Source organism: Martes martes (genome assembly GCF_963455335.1).
Source record: "Martes martes genome assembly, chromosome: 7".
In the NCBI taxonomy this organism is placed as follows: Eukaryota; Metazoa; Chordata; class Mammalia; order Carnivora; family Mustelidae; genus Martes; species Martes martes.
The window spans coordinates 37,583,621-37,601,537 of NC_137894.1; the positions used below are offsets into that span (position 1 = coordinate 37,583,621).

The following is a 17,917-nucleotide window of genomic DNA, read 5'->3' on the forward strand; positions in this document are numbered from 1 at the left end:
CTAAATCTGAGATGTCTGCATCCTAGTGGAGATCTTGAATAGGCAGTTCTACATGTGAGTTTATAGTTCAGAGGAGAAGTTGGAGCTAGAAGTATAGGTCAATATAATAAGGATGCTCTTAAAACCCATGCACCGAGGGGTATAACTAAAGACAGGAAGAGATTTAACACGAAGCTCCGTGGAACACTAATACTTGCAACAATGGTTTAAACACTGGAATCATTAGGAGAGCTTTAAATTAATATTAAACCTGGACCCACCCATCAAAGATTCTAATTTAATTGGTTTGTGGTGTAGCTTGAGTTGTATCAAGAGATTTTTAAAAAGATGGGGCGCCTGGGTGGCTCAGTGGGTTAAAGCCTCTGCCTTCGGCTCGGTCATGATCCCAGGGTCCTGGGATCGAGCCCCCATCGGGCTCTCTGCTCTGTGGAGAGCCTGCTTTCTCCTTTCTCTCTGCCTCTCTGCCTACTTGTGATCTCTGTCTGTCAAATAAATAAATAAAATCTTAAAAAAAAAAAAAAAAAGCTTCCCATGGGATGCCTGGGTGGCTCAGTCAGTTAAGCATCTACCTTGGGCTCAGGTCATGATCCCAGGATTCTGGGATCGAGTCCCGCATCAGACTCCTTGCTTAGCAGGGAGCCTGCTGCTCTCTCTGCCTGCTGCTCCCCCTGCTTATGCCGTCTCTCTCTCTCGGGCAACTAAAATCTTTAAAAGAAATAAAATAAAGAGCTTCCTGAGATTCTAATGTGCAACTAAGGCTGAGAACCATTGACTTAAAAATTGGGAAGAGGATTTGAAGCCAGGATGACCAGAATAAACTGAGCCATCAGCAAGACAGGAAGAAAATCAAGTCTTGGACGTGCAAGGAATATGCCAAGAATGAAATGGTCAGCTGTGTCAAATCCCGATGAGAAGTAAAACAAGAGAGGGGAGACAAGGGCAAGAAGGGTGGAAATGACCCAAACATGATGAAGTTGTGAGGATGAGGGCCTGCCTGGCATGGGTCACAGAGACTGCAGAGTGAGGAAGGAGGGGCAGCTGCTGTCTCCTGAGTTTCCTCTGCCCCAGGACCAGGACCACCCAAGTCCTGGGCTCAGGTCCAGAGATTCCGGCTGCCCCTTGTCCAGCAGCTGGGATATCCAGCGCCCCTCAAGCAACACCATCACAACCACCTACTCACAGAGTCGGCCAACATTTACTGCACAAATACATTTCAAACATGTTGAGCACTTTTATATGCTAGTCAGTGTTGGGCAGTGGGGCTATAAAGTCAAATAAGGTACTTCTGCTTTCACAGGATTTCCTATCGATCGAGGAAGGTCACAAGTAAGTACAACAAAATAGTCATCTTGATTCAACATCCACACTGTCAATCTACTTTCCATTCCCATTTCCGCTAACCTGGTGTAGGCCTTGAAAATATAATGGTGTTCTAGCCAGTCTCCCTGTGTGCCGTCTCTCCCTTCTTGCCACTCTAGTTTAAAACTTGCTGCCAAATTCCTCTTCCTAAAGCACAAGCATGTTCATGTCATTTGTTGTGTAAGGAAGCATTAATTGAGCACTTACTGAGTATAAAAAGAAATACAGCCCTGTCTCTTAGAACATAGGGCCAGTTTCTGGTTCAAAAATCCTAACTGGGTGGTCTCAATTCAAAGTGACCTTAGCATTATCCAGTCCATGCAGGTGTCCTCTGTACACACCTACTCAGAAATCATAGGTACATGGCTAGATAAAAGCACATCATGTACTTCAACACCTTCAAGGATGGAGAATTCACTTTTTAAACAGGAGTTCAATACATGCTCAAGATGTTAGATATTTTTCTAAGATCTTCCTTCAGGAGGGCTTCCTGCTTACTGGTTAGAGGGCAAGCTTCCGGGCTGGCATTCAGGGCCTGCTGTCCGAGGACTCTAAGGCATCCCAGTCAGCTTCGGATGCTCTTCTTCAGGCTTCCTTCCCCCAATGTGCTTTTACAACACTATACCTTTCACCCGTTCAAATCCTTCAAGAGTAGTTTCAAGTGCTACCTTCTCCATAAAATCATCCCGAATCCCTCAGCTGACATACTACCTCCCTCACCTGAGATCCCTCAGACTTATCGTTACCTTCCTTATGGTTCCCACTTTTAGGGATGGGGGCACGGGTCATTTTTCATGCCTCACTGCTAGGGGCAGGAGAGGCGGCTCATCTGGTCGGCACCTTTGTCTCCTCCACGTTGCCCAACACGGGGACACTTGCGGAGTGAATGATGCAGCTGTTCTCTGGGTCTCTTTCCCATTTTTTGAGATGGGGACACTATATTAGCTTTGTTCCTGACTCTAATACGCTTATTCCCCCTTTAGAGTATTGGGCACCCATTGCATGCCTGATAGTATAGGTTTCCCATTTCAATGACACAACTGTCTTTGCGAAAGCGTGGGTGGATCTGAAGGCTCTAAGGCCAAGTGAAACAAACCAGCAGAGGACAGACACCATGTGATTTCACTCGTAAGTGGAATTGAAGAAACAAAGCAAACGAACAAAGGAAAAAAAGAGACCAAAAAAAAAAAAAAAATCTCTTAAACACAGAGAACTGATGGTTGCCAGAAGGGAGGTGGGTGGGGGATGGATGAAAGATGAAGGGGACTAAAGTTACACTTAGGTTGACGAGCACTGACTAATATATACAACAGTCTGATCACTCTACTGTACACCTGAAACCAATATAATGTTACCTATACAGGAATTTATAAAAATAAGTTAGAAAAAGACAACTGTGATGGGAGCAGGGCAAACACTACATATGAAACAACTAACTCTCTTATGAACTGAATATAATAAAACGTCAGTTGCAAGCAACAGAAGATAATCGAGCTCAAAGAAGGAGAAGTCTGTGATCAATGGTCACTGTGTGGTGGGGGTGGAAAAAGGAAGAGAACTAGTTGGACTGGGCTTTGAATCCTCATTGAACAGAGATGGTAGGTCCCAGGCATTTTAGGGCTGAAACAAAAGTGGAGTCAGGGACACTAGAGGGAGCCAAGGCTTAAATCTGGAGAAAGCTTCCTGACTCAGTCAGCCTTGGTTCATAGATTCTAAAACATTTGCTCAGTAGATGGAGAAGAATACACTTTTTTTTTTTAATTGAAGACTAACCTTTTCTAAAATTTCATCCTCATGAAAAAAATCATACAAAAGTCTCACTATTGTCTATATGTATTTATTCTTTTGTCTACATGTATTCTGAAAACATAAGATGCCAGTTTTGTCCACTCAGAACCAGTAAGCCAAAAGGTCTTGAATAAGCAGCCAATTCAGTCAAATTATTGAATTCATAATAGTGAATTTTTAACTGAATGATCTTTTAACTGAAAGAAACTACCCATGTAAAATCACTATCTTGTGGGCATAGAGGTGCTTTCTTTGTGGAGGGTAGGATGGTAAAAGGAAAAGAAAAATAAATTTTGGAAGGAAACTCCAATAGTTTATTACAAAGATCTCTACTTGTGCTTAGAAGTATGTATGAATACGGAGAAAAAGGTTATAATCAATTTCCCTACCACCTCAGAATATGGCATGATTTTGAAGTTAATGGACATTGATTTCCTCAAATATTTTTCAAAGAATACACTTTATCACACATTCGAATGCTTCCATTGAACCGTTTTCAAAACTAAAATTATTTTGTGTCTATTTTCAGTTTTGACTGGTGTTAAACCACTTTGGAAGAGATAAATACGTGTGTTTCATGTCATTTTTGCCAGAGATTATCTCCTGAATCTTAACTCTGAGCTTATCTAAGACAGTTCACAACCCCCAACGAGGTCTGGAAGGTGGTGGTAGAGAAGGGCTCTGCAGAACCACGTTCCAGTGACCTCTCTGCCACCTCCGAATGGCTGGAGCTGGGTTGTCCTGGGACTACTGGTTCTCAGAGCTCTGGGCTGTCACAACCTCAGAACGGGGGTCTAGAGGCTGTAGCACGTACTGTCCAATACCAGGCCTCTGGGACTTATTATGGCACTGAGGTCTCCCCTCTAGCCTTACATTTGGTCCAAATCCACAAAAAGTCCTAAGCAAGGCCTGTTCTAAAGTACTCGGAGGCATCAGCACTATCAGTGATTGCCTGATGGACGGGTGGCTGAGCCAAGGCCCTAATTACGGGCCCTTGACACGAGGGAGGAGTAGCTGGAAGTCAGGAGAAAGTAAACTGGGTGCAGCCCTGCTTTGCTGCCCTACCTCAAATAGGGTGAAATTTTTGAAGTCGCATAGCTACCAAAGGGTTAGAACTGGACCATATGTTTTGCCGTATATAAATGTTTACTTGAACTAAATTTGGGGATCCAGGAACTCAAAAAATAAGTGAAAAGGCTATTACAGCTCTAAAGCAATAGTGAATTAGAATTGGCCACACTTAAAAGAGAAGTCGTCTCAGGGCCAAGAGAGGGGGCACTCTGAGAAACCCTCACTTGGAGGTTCTTCTCACAGACCTACCGCTGGTGCCGTTAGACAGAAGTCTAAGGAATCAGAAGGCATGAGGTCCTCACCTGCTGCTGGAGTGTCCGACGGGCTCCCTTTTCATCCAGATGCAACTTCCAGAGTTCCTCTTGATGTGGCTTTCACCCAGTTTCCACTTAAGGTGAGGGCAGGAGTCTGAAGACCCCAGTCTAGAGGGAAGACTGGAGAGGAAACTGTGGGGATCGGGCTTTTATGCTGAGTTAAGAACAGAGATGAATTATCCAGCCTCTCTGTGTTACCTCGAGTCCATGCTGCTGTCCTGGCATCCGAGGATTCTCCCCTCTCCCCTAAACTCAAAGTGAATAAGGAAAGAAAAAAGGAAAGAAGCAGATAGGGAGGAGAGAGAATCGGTCTCTTTGACCACAGGATGTGGTCAGAAGGGATAGCTGCGTGAGCAGAAGCAAGAAAGAGGTTGAGGGGTTACTCCTTGCATAGTGGGGGGGGGGGGGTAGGGCAGAACCCAGTTACAGGCAGGGTCAAGGAGAGTGAGCAAGAGTATCCTGGCTTGGGCAAAGGACACTTCTGTGCAGGCACGAGGCCAGTGAAGAGTCAGCTGAAGGAAGAATGAGGGGGCGGGGTGGGCAGGGAGCTGGCTGGCAGAGGGAGGCTCAGAAGATTCTTGCCTATGTGGTTCGAGTTTGCTTAGCCTCCTGCAGCTTTTCTCAGGAAGAGCCTGGCTTCCTTCCATGGGAAGTGCCAAGCCCTGACACAAAGAGAGGTGGACGACCCACCCCTCTGCCTCCAAGGAAACCTTTAAATCCTGTGAAAACCAGGGCCAGGCCCAAAGCAGGGTGTTCAATGTGTAGCACGTGTGGGGGGTGGGGAGCTGGGCCCATAGGAGTGCCTTGGTCTGTTGTGCTGAGGCTGGGACAAGACAAGGTCAGAGCCCCTGCCAGCTGCTGAAGGTTAAGGGAGATTGCAAGCTTCCCTGCACTTGGGGGAGGGAGGGGATGTGAAACTGAGAAAGGAGAGGGAAGAGACAACCCTTTTCATGAGCAAAGAGCTGAGACAGTCACATCAAGGGACGCTCCTATTTGGGGGATGAAAGTGTCAGCCAGCTCTCGGGGGGGGGGGGGGGGGACTCAGCATGGGTGGTAGCCACCACGACAGTTGTCTCAGCTGACTCCTACGGGCTGGCTTGGAGGTGGATGTAAAGCTTGGCAAAGGCCAATATACATCCTCACTTGTATGCACTTCCCCGTTCCTACCCATCAAATCCTTCATTGGGCTCAGAGCTCAGGTGTCACCTCCTCCACAAACCCTCCCTTTAGTTCCTCAGCTGAACCATCACCTCCCTCATGTGAGATCCCTCAGGCTCATTTTTGCCTTCTTCATGGGTTCCACTTTTGGTAATTAGGCCACACATCCTCTTTCTCACGCATCACTGGCAGGTGCATGAGAACTGGGTCCTTCTCTGTCTCCTCCACAGCGCCCAGCACAGTGACTCGAAAGTTTCATGAGGCGCTTGTGAAGTAAATAAAGCAGCGATTCTCTAGATCTGTTTCCTATGCTGTTACAGGAAGGTTTCTACAAGCTCTTATTTTCTGATTCCCAGGTTAGGTTAAGTATGAGACACCTGCTGCATGGCTGAGACTGTCCTCTCTCATTTCAAAGAAGCTCACAAATGTGATCTTGTTGTGGCCACACAACATGCAAGGAATAATTACGTTATGAGACTGAATATAATAAAATATTGAACTGTAAATCACAAGAGGAGCTCAGAGGAGGGAGAGACAGATGGGTGTGGTCCAGCGAGAACTCAGAGGGCTAACAGGATGTGTAGTTAGCTGAACTAAGCATGGAGGATGGTGACTCTGCATGGGTCAGAAGGCCAAGCCCTTGCCCTTGACGTCCTGCCTGTGGAGCTCTTCACCCCTGGTTTTATCCCTGAGTAAACTAGAGGAAGACAGGAGCCAGAAGCGGCCCCTGGCAGGACAGGACACCATATGCCTGGCTCTCCAGTCTTCGGGCTGATCTGCAAGCCTTCCAAGCAGAAGTTGCTGTCATTTTTGAGCAGGATCTTGGATTTCTGCTACCCAAACCTTGGGAAAACAGGGGTGTAGGGTGGGTGGGAGTCCTCCTTGACCTTATCTCCTTTTTCAGCTAGGAGAGAGTGAGCTTCCTTGTAACACTTTCCATATAGATCTTGCCTGGATCATCCAGGAGGTAAGTTTCCACCTTCTTCTGGGACTGTCCATCTCTTTATCCTTGCCACAATATGTGGGGTATCTTTTACATGGTTCCAGCATCCAAGTATTGGGGAGTGACTGTGGTGCCAGCTGGCGGCCATACGGACTCAAATGTCCTTAGCTCAGGAACCCAAGACCCCTCAACAGCCCCTGCCTGAGATATGAGACTTGCCCTCTCCATAGTCCAGTCTGGGTTTGGTTTATCAGGTAGGAAGGACAGTCCTGGCTCCTCCAGGCATAGCTTGTTGCTTTATCTATCAACATGAGTCAGGGGAGGAACAGAGTTGCCTAGAGACCAGTCTCAGGCCCCAGCATTGCCTTTTCATCCAGATATAACAATTGCTCTGGGACAGCATGGCCTGTGAGTCCAACAAACAGGCACCCACTAATCTGAGCCCACAGGCAGGCGTTGTCATGGCGGCACGCTTCATGGCTTCCCAGGGAGCTTCACTCCAGCTCCCACCACTGCCACCACTTTCCCTCCCTATGTGTATCTGTAGGTCTCTAATGCCTAGCAGAGAGTCTGGCACACAGAAGATGTCCCATAATTGATGCTAAATCCTGAGGGAGATACTTGGCAGATGAATGACACTAGCTAATGCAGCCTTAAAGGTATGGTATTACACAATGAAAAAAAAAAATCTTCGCTATCTCATTTTACAACGGTAAATCTGAAACCCCATCTTTCAGAAAACATCATCTCCACCATGACGCCCACGTCAATGATCCTGCTTATCAAATTCTGTTGAGCCAGTGTGGAAGGAACATCGCTCTGTAATCTATTTACCTTAAGGAGCTCAGTCATGTGCTCAGCTCACAGGCCGTTTATCAGGATGAAGGATGCTCTCTGGAGAGAGCAGACAGCAGGACGGGCCGAGCTCAGATGACAGTCTGCCCTGTGGAGATTGACTTTAATGAAGCTCAGAATAAACAGGAAGATTAAGAGGGTGCAAAAACCAGTGACACGTTCTGAGTTCACCTCTATGTAGGAAATGAAAGGTTCTCTGTACAGCTGAGGGCTGTCTCTGGGTTATAGATGGGGGCATCTGTTTGGTCACTAACGATCCCGTGCTATCTGGATCAGCCTCTGGGCAAAGGAAGAAAAGTGTTCTCTTAACAGACCCACCTCTGTGCAATTTAAATTTACCCACGGTGCGATGGGATTTATAACGAGTAGAAAGATGGAATTATTAAATGGTTAGAAATTATTTAACGGGCAAAAATGTTAGCCTGATAAAGAGGGGTTAAATATTTTTACTATTGCTTTTTTTAAAATACAGTCTCTCCACTTTGTGCCAAGAGACCATGATAGCTCGGAGGGTTAGGACTCTGAGGTGTGCTCAGTCTAGGGGTGACTTCCCGTATGGAAGGGCTGTGTTCTTGGAATAAAACAAAACAAAAAAAACCTAGTCTTCCTCCTAAAACAGTGCCCTTTCCATAGGCTTTAATGGCATTCTGATGTACTCTATATTGTTGCAGTTCCTAATTTCATACATGATTTTTTTTTCAATAAATAAAAAGCAAAGTTTACAAAGCAGCCGGAGGACACAGTCTAGAATTCACACCCATCTTTTGGAGATGATGGTTTTATTATTTAGAGGATCCAGATGGGGATCTTTTCTTATTTCATTGCCATTTCTTCTTTGAAAACATATGTGTTACTAAGGGTGGGACCAAAGTATTTCTTTTAGATAGCACATTCCTTATTCTTTAATCAAACGGTGAGAACTGGTGTGTGTCACATGTATGGAACATGTAGAATGTAATCATGCTGATAGTATTGCAACATTTACACCAGTAGATGGCACTCTGATTCAAACTGAAACTCGAACCTTCCAGGGGTCCTGCAGGAACATGTTCTGAGCTCTGTGGAGACACGGCACTCGTCAGCCAGGATGTGCCCAAGTGAAAATGTGTGGCAATACAAAAGTAACTGAAAATCATGTTCGCACCCTACTTTAGGAAAGTGGACGTGTACAAGGTTATAGAGTGATCAGATGCCGGAGTTAGAGGGATTAGTTGAGAACTCCTTTATGGAAGAGCTTCCTTCAGGGAGTAGTGTTCTGAACAGAGTGGAAGGGCAGGAGGCAGCAGGCAGCAGACACACCAGGTGGAAGTGGCCTGGAGTTTGAGAAGTGGTATGGGGACTAGGACTCAGATTCGGTCTACTGGGACCAAGTTATCTGATGCAGGCTTAGGGTCAATAGCAAATCTTCATACAATGGGAAGAGGGTGGGGAGACACTTCCGGGGAGGTTGCTGAGACCAAGAGAAACACTCAGCTTTGCAAAAATAAAATAGGCAAATGAAACATAGCCGAAGTTATGGATTGTATTCCATTCTCAATTCTGCCTGTTTATCACAGTAAATAAGATTCAACTCAGCCAACTGAGCCAACATCTTTAACTTCTGACTTTATGTAAGTTAAGAACTTGTGTTTGTATTTTATGTTATGTAATTCTGGAGATGGTAGAACTCATACTGGTCTACTGTAAATGCTGAGGTTTCTACCTAGATATGGTGAAGACTCTGTGTGTTTCCAGCACTTTCCAAAAGCCATGCTTCAAACTTCAATTTTTTTCTTACCTTCATAATTTCCCAATCTTCTGGTGTCTCTCTCGGCCAAGTTGCGTGTATCATTTCTGTCTTTTGCCTAAGGTTAGGATAACAGGAAGGTCAGAGTATAAAGAGAGAAATGTATTTATGGTTGGGATTTAGCTTGTATTTATTTTTAGAGCATTTGAGGCAATGGAGGAATCTTAATTGGCATTGTACTTCCTAATGCAAATTCATAGTTAAAGCAGTAAGGAGGTGTTTTAAATAATTCAGCAGAAACTGCACCAAATGAACAATGCATTAAAATCTCTTTAAGTTCTAAAGTATAAAAAACCATTAATGGGAACTATGTTGCTTAATCTACAAAAAGTGTTTTCCATTCACCATATGTTACCGGGAGTATAACTAAAATAGTAATTTATTATGAGGATGAGTCTTTAAAATGCTGCTCTGAGGCCCCGGGTTCTGGAACCTCTGGCTGGGTCAGCACTTCGTGGTTTTAAGCAGTGATATGCCTTGGGTAAGAGAAAGAAAATGAGGTTCATTAATTCTTGATGTGCTTTAAACACAGAAACACTGCACTTTTTTTTTTTCCTAGATGGGGAAAACCATCCTTAAACAAATAGGCTAAATGCTCTGATTGGTTAGCTCTCCTCCAGATTAGTAATAATGTCTCCTTCTCAATGTGAGCGAATGAATGGTCCGGACAAGCTGTCATTGGGACCGGGCTTTGAGGTTTCCACGAGGTCCCTGTCTCAGTCACCATTCTAATCAATAGAACCAGTCTGTAAGAGGACTAGGTGAAGTTCAGTGTGCAGTCTGGTGGAAAGGAGTGGAGGAAATGGAGCTGTTATGCTGGGGGTCATGACCTAACCCTTGATAACCCGCTGCTCTCTCTAGCTCAGCCAGTTGGTCTCCGTCTGGCTGAGTTTCTCATAGTGGGAGCCATTGCCCAGCTCACATGTTGGCCTTGGGCTCTGAAGATAGTCCTGGGGCCATATTCCTTGATGTGAAAATGTATGTTCTGTTCAAGTAAGTTTGTGCGACTGGAAGGAAGTGTGGAGCTGAATTAAGTGGGGTGAGTGTGAAAGTCTAATCTAGAAAGATAGGAGGAAAGAGCATTGAGTTGTGGAGGGCCTTGGACACCTAGGACTTGAGTTTTTTAGAAGCACATTTGGGGTAGAGGCCACACACACACTCTTACACTTAGTCCCAGTGGTTTATAACATGTTTTCCAAAGCGGTTGCCACTTAAATTTTTTATTTCCAACCCTAAGCCATGAAAAGAGTCTTATGGCCCCTAAAATATTCATGTTATTGCTGCTGCATGTTCATGCTAGAATTTGAGGGCTTGCCTTCAGCTATACCTTAGCATAAAAGAAATCGTAGTAAAAATAATTGGCATAAAGCCATCAACTTGTTCATTTGCTCTCTTTCACTGTAAGACAATAAAGGAATTAAATGAGGTCTCATTTGGCTTTACACATTTGCATACTTAAATGTTTGGATGCTTCCCTGCTAAGTAAATTGAGCCTGATCAGGCAAGCTAGTAGTGGGTGAATACCTAGAATTTTCAAATGGATTAATTCTCTCTGACTGCAGATTACTAATGATATTTTTAATTATTGTACTATATCGATGGCATATTGTTGGATGGATGAAGCAGGTTAACAAAACTGTGTGCTATCTGTGAGGAAAAATTACATGTACATCACATATGGTTTTTTTCTTTCTAGATACATGTGATATGGTAGTACCCACATAGAGACATATACACATCTAAGAAACCAGGATGTCACTATCCGTGAATACAAATTAAGTCATTTTAACATTTAAATGGCCAAACTACAATGGCCCTAAGCCCCTTTCCTGCTCCATTATCCAGTCTTTTAAAAAGTCCCCTTCCCAAAATATTTCTAAGGGCCCCAGGGGAATTCACATGCATCAGAAAAATATTAGCCTCAGGCCCAATGACTCCATTAATGTGAAGCCCCCATCTACATTTCTGATAAATTTGAAATTTACTCACACACATCAAGAACTACGAAAAAAAAAGTGCTTCCAATAGAATCACTTATTCCTGCCAACTACGTGTTTTGTTCAGAAGCAGCAGTTTGGAGGTGATAGTAAAGTCTCCTCTCTTCTTTGTGTTTTTTCACCACCCAGGATGTCCCAAAGCAAAGCAGTTTGGTGCCCAAGTATTGCAATTCCTGAAATGTATGCACACACACACAGAAAGACACACACTCTTGCTGATGTGTACATACACATATTACCTTTCTCTGGATTATAGGCCATCCACTGGGCCTAAACTGGAGAAATTTTCTTTGATTTTCCTTCCACTGGGAGGAGGCATTCAGCCAAAACTCAGGCATTTGTTGTCCTCCTTCATTCTCTGCTTCCACTCTTCTTACAACTGTTAAGAAAATACATGTCTCTATAAGTGCATGGGTGGCTCAGTTGTGAAGCCTCTTCGGCTCGGGTCATGATCCCAGAGTCCTGGGATTGAGCCCTGCATCAGGCTCTCTGCTCAGTGGGAAGCTTGCTTCCCCCTCTCCCACTCACCCTGCTTATGTTCCCTTTTTCACTGTGTCTCCCTCTGTCAAACAAATAAATAAATTTTTTTAAAAAAATGTATCAGCATAATACAGTCATATTGAATACAGAAGGAAAAAAAATTCTCTCTCCCCCATCAACCAACTTATGCCCAGTCCTCCTCTCATCCAACTCATCCAACTCTGGATTAGGAGATTTTAAATCCACATGGCCAACTTTTGTTCAGATTTTTAAAAAATCAAATATAAAGAAGATTTTAAATAACAAAACTAAGAACTTGAATCTATCTACCTATCATGTACCTATGATCTTGAAAAGAGAATGTATTACTCAAGCCCATATGAAACATATATATACCAATCAACAATGTAATAGCATAGAGAGGAAGCCACAAAAAATTCTAAAGAATCAAGTAATACAATATTATCTGACTGTATGCAAAAAAAATTGCTATAGAAAGAAATCAGTAATAAGAAAAAAAAATTTTTTAATGTACATGTCTGGAAATTGAAAGATGTACCCTTTGGTTAAAAGGGAAATTTAGGGGTGCCTGTCTGGCTCAGTCAGAAAAGCGTGTAACTCTTGATCTTAGGGTCATGAGTTCGAGCCCCACAGTGGGTATAGAGATTACTTAAATAAATAAACTTTAAAAAAAAGGAAACTTAATAACAGAGAAAGAGAGGCAAACCATAAAACAGACTCTTAACAAAGAGAACAAACTGAGAGTTGCTGGAGGGGAGGTGGGCAGGGGGATGGGCTAAATGAGTGACGGGTATTGAGAAGGGTGCTTGTTGTTATGAGCACTGGGTGTTATATGTAAGTGATAAATCACTAAATTGTACTGTACTGAAACTAATATTATACTATATGTTGACTAACTGGAATTTAAATAAAAACTTGAAACAAAAAGAGCCTTTAAAATTAAATGGTATTAAAAACATACCAGTTAGAATCACTACTTGGAATGAAATTTATAGATTTAATAAGCTTATATTTATCAGAAAACAAGAAAGACCTTAAACTAATGAGCTAAGTGCTTACCTCAGCAAGTTGGAAATGAACAACAGAGAAGTCCCAAAGATATATGAAGGAAGGAAGTCATAAACATGAGAAATCAATAAAATACTGAACAACAGCAACCCTCCAAAACAGAGAAATTTAGCTAACACAAGACTTGAATTTTTTTTAAGATCAATAAAATAGACAAGCTTCAGGCAAGAATGATAAAGAGGAAAAAAATGAGAGCGAGAAATTGCAAATAAGCAAAATACAGAAAGAAATTAGAAATTTAAAATTACATACATGCATATATAAACATCAATGTATTTGAAGACCTAGACAAAATGAATAAATGTCTATAAAAGTATACAAATGCCAAAACTGATGCAAGATGAAATCTAAAATGTGAATAGACTAAAACCACTACTCAAATCAGAAAAATGATAAAAGAATTCACTTTTGAATAAAAGGAATAAAAATCCTCCAACCCCAGATAATTATACAAGTAAATTCTACCAGATTCTTAGAAGTATGATTCCAACCATATGCAAGTTGTTACGGGAAGTAGAAAAAGTGAGAAAGTTACTCAATTCACTTTATGAAGTCAGTATAACCTGGATTCCAATATAAAGTATAGTAGTAGAATATGATTATACCCATTTCATATGTGAAAATAGATTTTAAAAATCCTAAAAAAGCAATAGCTAACTGAACCTAGCAGTGTTTTTAAAAAATAACATAATAAAATAAGATTCATCCTAGGAATGAAGAATGGTTTTATAATAGAAAATCTGTCATATAAATCACCATACTGATGAACTAAAAAGGAAAAATTACTCAGCTATCTCATGGAAGCCTAAAAAGAATTTGAAACAATTGAACAACTATTCGTAATTTAAAAATATAAACTCTCAGATAACTAAGAACAGAAGGGAACTTCTAGAATGTGTTAAAGGCTCTGCATTGCCACCTACGGCAAACTCCATACTTACAAGAGAAAGTTTAAATGCAGCCATTGCGAGATTAAAAAACAAGGCAAGAAAACAGTTACCACCACTATTGTTCAGTATAATATTGGAAGTCATGGCCAGTGTAATAACAAAGAAAAAAAATTAGAAGTAAAACTACTGAAAGGGAAGAGACTTCCTTGTATCGTTATTTGCTGCAACATGGTTACCTACATGGAAATCCTTCAGAATCAACAACCTGTCAGAACAAGAGAGCTGGGATTTTCATTACACTAACAATTAAAGAGAAAATATAATTTGCAAAGGAAACAACTCACACTAACAACAACTATATAAAGTGTAAGAGTGAAATAATAAAGTATACATAAGACTTCTATGGAGAAAAATCTAAGGCTTTATACACTTAAAAGGTATTAAAAAGAATCTGAATAAATGTAGGGATTTTTTATGTTAATGGATGAAATGATTTACTTATTTTAAAATAACAGTTCTCCCCAGATTAATCCATAAATACAAAGGACATTCCCTATTAGAAATAAGAGATATCCTAAAGCATTGTGGTAATGCTGTAGAAATAGGCAAAGAGAACAATGAAACAAAATAGAGTCTTCCAAAATACACTCACTGACATATGGCTACTTGACAAATGAAAAAGGTGATATATCACATCAATGGTCAGAAATGGATTCTTTAGTAGATAGAGTTGGGGTAACTTTCTTAATATTTGGAGAAAAACAAACATAGATCCCTCCCTTACACCATATACAAAAGTGAACTTCAGATCAACAAGTCCTAAATATAAAAGATTAAAATTATACAGCTAAAAGAAGAAAATGTAAAGAGTATCTTTGTCTACTTGGGGGTTGGAGAGAATTTCTTAAACAAGACCTAAAAGGTATATGTCATAAGGTAAGAAAAAAAACTTGATGGTTTTGACTTTATCAAAATTGAGTATTTCCTTTTTCTTTTTTTGAAGATTTTATTTATTTATTTGACACAGAGAGAGGTCACAAGTAGGCAGAGAGAAAGGGGAAGCAGGTTCCCCACCGAGCTGAGAGCCCCATGCGGGGCTTGATCCCAGGACCCTGAGATCATGACCTGAACCGGAGGTAGAGGCTTAACCCACTGAGCCACCCAGGTGCCCCAAAATTGAGTATTTCTATTCAAAGAAGAATACTATGGATAAAATTAAAAAGTGACACCCTGGGAAAATATGTTTGCAATGATTAAACAAGCCAAGGGATTTTTATCTTAATATATACGGAATACTTACAAATAAGAAAGAAAAGTTGGCAGAAAAATAAAAAATATAAATGAAAAATTCACATAAAGGGAAATCCGTAATTACCAAATCACTGAAGAAATGTTCAACCACATTAGCAGTCAGAGACATAGATATTAAAATGAGATGCCATTTGACATACATAAGTTCAAAAGTCAGTAAATATTGTTTTTGGTGAGGATGAAGGTACATGTACTTTCACGTATTATGAGTGGGAGTATAAACTGATATAGGTGTTCCAGAGAGCAATCTGCCAGTCATTGGTAAACCAAGGATTTATAAAGCTCTCATTCATAACCCCAGTCTTGATTACATATCCTAAAGAAAATCCTACCCAGATCCATAAGGGGACATATTTGAGGATATTTATTGCTGCATTGTCTTTTCTAGAGAGCAGTGAACCTCGAATTGTTCAATTTTAGGGGAAAGGATCAGAAAATGTGAATAGATTCTATGGGATATTATACAGGAGTAGGAAGCTATAAATTAAATATACGTAGAACCACAAGATAGATCATAAAACAGTGAAAAATGAAAAAAATCACAATACCCTTTGTGTGAATTAACACATACACATACAAAAGAGCACAACATAAGTTATCAGCATACTTAAATATCTGAGACATCTGCCAAATCCATCAGAGTGGATTGTCTTCTGTGGGGAGGAAGAAATGGGTGTGTGGGGATCGAGGTTGAAGGGGGAAAATAAAACAAAATAAAAATAAAATATGATGCAATAAACAAGGGGCTGTGCATAGACCCATGTCAGTAGCAAGAGTGCTGTGAACCAGAAGTGTGATTAACTCAGCCCTTGGCACCTGAGGAGAATGGGGTCCTAAAAAGGAAGAAAGGGAGATCGCAGAGCACTGACCATCCCTGAGACAAATCTCCATTGTTTCATAGCTAAAAGGTATCAGGAATTCCTCAACCACCCCATAACTTTTAAAGTAAAACCTAAGATCCTTAGCAACACATTCAGCTCCTTTCACCATCTGACCCCTGCCTCCTTCAACCTCTTTGAACCTTTCTACCCATTTGTCCCCTAAGAAGGCACTAGACTGTTTCATTCTCTTTGTACCTGCTACTGCCACCCGTGGGGGTTTTCTGCCCCACTCATCTAGTCACAAGCTCCTCCTCATTCAACATGGCCCCCTCTATGAACACCTTCCTTGACCTTTGTCCTGCTCTTCCCCCATATATACAACTCTCAGGGTACTCATCAGCTGGCATTGCAATTACTTGTCCACATCTCTCTCTCTCCCAGATTAAATCGCAAGCTTCTTGAGAACATGACTGTGTCTTATTTTGGCACCCAATCATGCCTTGAATATACGGCCTTCTTATAACTGTTAACTGAATAAATGAGAGCATGCTCAGTCATCAGAATCTGTAGAGATTTTTAGTAAGTATCCATCTTTGTGTCCAGAGAAGCTCTTATTCAAGAGGTGTTGGGAAAACACCAGTGTGTCAAGTTGTGAAGACCGGAGAGGTGAGAGAGGATGAACTGTGAAGCTAAAGATGTGAGGAATTCCGAGTTAGGTCAGTGATCCTGCCACTGCCCCCCTCCTTTTTGCAGGATTCATCCCTACCACTGTAAACAGCCATGGGCCCTGGGTAGGGCCCTGGGCTTCCTTGCATCTCTGACCTGTTGATTCTCCTTTACTGGATCACTGTTGTGATTCCCATCAGCCTTTTGTTCACCAATGTGACAAGACATATGGACTTAAGACTCAGGGCAAAACCAAGAGCATGACTAAGCTGTTTGAAGAATTGTGAGGTGGATGCAAACTGGCTTGTGCCCTGGGCATGTGAAAGCTGTGGCCGCACTCACTTCTCATCTCAGACCTCATCCAAGACAGGTGGGTTCAGGAAGTCACCATTTTGGAAGACGTTCACAGATTTTCTTAAGAACCAGTCCTAATGTCAGTTCCTCAACCCTTATTGAGTTCCAGCCTAGAATTCTGATTCACTACCTATTTTGCAAGTTTGTGGGAAAGATTAACTTGGACGATATTTACAAAGCTTCTGTCCAGTTCCTGGTGCACAGTGAGTACTTGGCAAGTTAGTCTGTTCCCAGCCACTGCTCATGAGAAAAATAAATTAACTAATGGGAAAAATTATTCAAAGCCCCAAGCGCATTATAGATTCCAATCATATTTTTTCACATGCTCACCACCTTCCTTCAGTCTTGCAACTCTATCTTCATCAAACTTAATTTTGATATTCTAACCTACATGTTTTGAGCTGGCTCATTGCTTAGATTAAGCAGGTATGACTCCAGGGACTCTGGTCTCTTAGCGCAGTTTCCAGTCCATAATGATTTCCCCAAATGTCCTGCTTTCAAGGCTGATGTTCTCTCCGTTAGAATCAGTCAAGTCCCAGGCTACTCACACCCTTGTTTTAGACTTTAAAGATAGTGGCTTGCAAAGTCAACATATTTATACCTATTATGAGGGCATCACATTAGCAAAACCATCACCCAGGCCAGGGATCTAGAAGTACATCCTAATGAGGATCAAGGGAATAGCAGACAGGAAGGGGAGGTTAGAGAAGGGTTCCCCAGGCCAAACACAGAGAGACAGGAGAGGACATAGGGTAGTAGAGGAAATGCCAAATGGGCATGGGATGGTACCAGAGAGGCGCTATCCATTTCTTAAATTGATTTCCTGTCTTCCACAGTTCTTCCATTCTTATTATGAAATTCTTGCCAGGGCAAGATTTGTGGGTATAGGGATGCCTGGGTGGCTCAGTGGGTTAAAGCCCCTGCCTTCGGCTCGGGTCATGATCCTGGGGTCCTGGGATCGAGCCCCACATCAGGCTCTCTGCTCAGCAAGGAGCCTGCTTCCTCCTCTCTCTCTCTCTCTCTCTCTCTCTGCCT

The 17,917-nt window shown here is 42.0% G+C and overlaps 1 protein-coding gene across 1 annotated transcript in view; it reads right to left on the reverse strand.

Annotated features, from left to right (window-relative positions):
• Positions 1-17,917, reverse strand: part of MNS1 (meiosis specific nuclear structural 1) — a 94,169-nt gene that overhangs the window by 64,822 nt on the left and 11,430 nt on the right. The window contains exons 2-5 of the mRNA XM_080808778.1: positions 11,511-11,650; positions 9,266-9,332; positions 7,468-7,576; positions 4,521-4,652 (exon numbers count right to left, since the gene is read on the reverse strand). The gene's annotated coding sequence lies outside the window, so the exon portion shown is untranslated. The remainder of the gene's footprint in view (positions 1-4,520; positions 4,653-7,467; positions 7,577-9,265; positions 9,333-11,510; positions 11,651-17,917) is intronic.